Source organism: Monomorium pharaonis, chromosome 3 (genome assembly GCF_013373865.1).
Source record: "Monomorium pharaonis isolate MP-MQ-018 chromosome 3, ASM1337386v2, whole genome shotgun sequence".
Classification (NCBI taxonomy): domain Eukaryota; kingdom Metazoa; phylum Arthropoda; class Insecta; order Hymenoptera; family Formicidae; genus Monomorium; species Monomorium pharaonis.
This window is the reverse complement of record NC_050469.1, coordinates 12,703,159-12,705,951: the sequence shown is the minus strand read 5'-3', so window position 1 is coordinate 12,705,951 and position 2,793 is coordinate 12,703,159. Positions and strand designations below refer to the sequence as shown.

At 40.6% G+C, this 2,793-nt stretch overlaps 1 long non-coding RNA gene across 1 annotated transcript; it reads left to right on the top strand.

Moving 5' to 3' along the window:
- Window positions 1–1,186: 1,186 nt before the first annotated feature.
- LOC105829153 lies at window positions 1,187–2,306 on the top strand. The gene is made up of 2 exons (XR_001138470.2): window positions 1,187–1,603; window positions 1,691–2,306. It is a non-coding gene; the product is annotated as an uncharacterized LOC105829153 (long non-coding RNA).
- Window positions 2,307–2,793: the final 487 nt, after the last annotated feature.

Sequence of the window (2,793 nt, the reverse complement as noted above, 5' to 3'; positions counted from 1 at the left end):
CCAATAGGTTGGAAATGTTTCAATTAAAAAAAAAAAAAAAGATTTTACCCATAATTATTACGAAGTACGAAACTTGTAAGTTTTATTGCGTTAGTTACGATTTTGTTACTTGTAACGTAAAATTTACGTGTAAGAATTCCAGATGATAAAGCGTAACACGTTGCACACCCGTAAAATTCACGGTAATAGATTTACTATTCCTGTCGTTCTCTCGGTGGCATTATGTAAGCCTATTAGGAGGACACACGAGATATTCGTGAAAGGGGTACAGACGACGTTTGAGGAATGCCGAAAGCCGAGAGAACAGGGAGGTCAACCAGCGGCGGAGGCTAAACAGCGAGGAAGGGAAGCCAGAAGCTCGATGAGATCCTGGTTTTAATTAGTTGAAACCGACATGTCGAACTATCGACAGAATTGATGATGTTACAGATATGAACGTGCCTCTCCCTCCTGCAACTTCGTTCGGTTCCGAATACCCTTGTCAGTTTATGTCATGTCTTCATATGCAATAACCATTTGCAGTATACGAGCATGTTAATTGTACATGTACACGTTCTATAAAACGGAAAACATATAATTATTGATTATTTTTAAAAAAATGCAATTATTTTGCAAATATTTTCAAGGAGTGCAAATGCAATATACAAAATAATTAATATTTTAATTCCCAAACATTTATTCCAATGCGAATTAATCGTAATCATTAGATCAACAATGAGTAAACAAATAAAGTGAACTTTGTAGATTGAAAAAAAATTGGAATTTTTTAAATAAACTAAACGTACTAGACGTAAGAAATCTGCTGCGACAGTTTTCCATTTGATCCGAGCAAATTCGTGCGCGGGGTATAATGTGGCAGGCGGATAATCGGGGCGAGCAAACAACCGCCGGATGAGAGCCACTGGGTCGTTTACAATTAAGCAATGTAACCGAGTCGCAGACGCGTGGAGCGTCGTGTGTGGTCCCGGAGCTCCGGTCCCACCTCTCTCTTTCCACTCTTTCCACTGTAGTACCACCACTCCGTGGCGGTGTCCCCACCACTTAGAGGTTCTCTTCGGCTGCTCGTTTCCTCCTTTTTGCTCTCTTTACCCCTTTGCTCTCTCTCTCTCTACCCTCCCTCCGTGCTCGCCGTGACTCTTTACGTTCTACGCTCGGCCCGAAGATGGTGACTCATCCACCTATTGGCTACCAACGATCGTTCGGGAATTCCGCGTCGCTGATCGTTCTCCGATTGTCATAACTGAATTTGCCGAAGAGAGAAATGTCGACGTGTCGCGCGCGCTCGGACTTTCATAAAAAATTCTTTATCGAAGTCGCTCTCGTTGAAGGTGAAGTGGCGATAGAGCTCGTCGATGAAAACAGCAACACGATACGGCGACGATGGTCAGTATTGAGTCGTTGAGCGGAATGGCGTATGGTACAACTCACTTCTTTTAGTTTAACAGGCAAAAGAGAAGTTTTACGAGAGAGTTACCTTCCTAACGTAAAACCTGGTTATTTCGTCGTCATAATTCTTCGCCGTGGTCGTACTATAAAGAGAACAGTCTGAGAACTCACATTACGTTCTAACAATGAAGGCACTGAAATGCATTTCTACATGAAAGTACAGTTGTCTTACTGCGGAATGTAATTTCTATTAGAAGAGAAATATTGTGTTTCCTTTTAATTTAAGGGTAACCTGTTTTTACAGGACTCGCCGGGAAGTGGGCACCAACGGGTCCCGCTGTTGGATAGAGCTGTGACGCGCAAGGGAGTTCACAGGAAGACGTGTTTGGAGTTTGGACTTGTCCGGAGGCGCGGATGCGTTAAGCTGGACATGACACTATGAAACTAAATACGGATCACATCGGGCCCGTCGAGATTCTCCGTGATTCAAAAAGTGTCACAGGCCATCCTATGTCACGGCACTCTCTCACTTAATTTTCGTTAAGATCGATCTTACGGGTCGGATCAATAGCGAGACAATATCGCCTTACAGACGCCCTCTTCTATCCACACCATATTGGGTTGCAATGAAATCACGCGATAAGTTTAGGTTTCTATTTCCTTTCACATAAAAACACGGAACAAATAAAAATAGAGCGTCGTACTCTTTTTTTTTATTTCTCTTATGCAACAAACGGATCGAAATCAATTTGCGATAAATTCCTTATAATTGACAGTTGAAGTTATTCAGTGTTCATAAAGTACAGAGAAGATATCGTAGCTAGATAAATTGCAGTAGATAAGTGATACACTAATGCGAGAAAAAAATATGTGTATGAAATTGTCACTATCTTGGCGATAATAAAAATAAGTTTTTCAAACTCTCATTAATTTTAATAAAAATCAATTGAAAGTCAATATCAATACATCTGATATGTAGGCATCGGAAACAAATAACATTGCTGATATTGAACGGTAGTATTTGAAACATTCGCAAATTGGATATTGTCTTATCATCAACGCGCAGACTGTTGATTTGCACGAATAACTAATGTGATAACGATTTTATCAGAAATTATGCCCACAGATTCAACATTATCCGCATAGCAATGGAACATCCAGTGATTAATATCTTTTTTGCAAACATCGAAATTGCTTTGTTATTTACATAAACTCTTGAAAAATATTGCAACCTTCATAAAATTGTTTATTATTTAAAAGATAATTCCTTGCAATGTTACCTTCTCGTCCAGAGGCGAGTGCCGTCGTTTCAAAGAGGAGAAAAAAAAAAATGGATTTCACGTCGACGTCGATTTTGCGAATCGCGTCCGTCGCACCCCTCGCGCGCGCGCGCGCGCGCGTAATGTT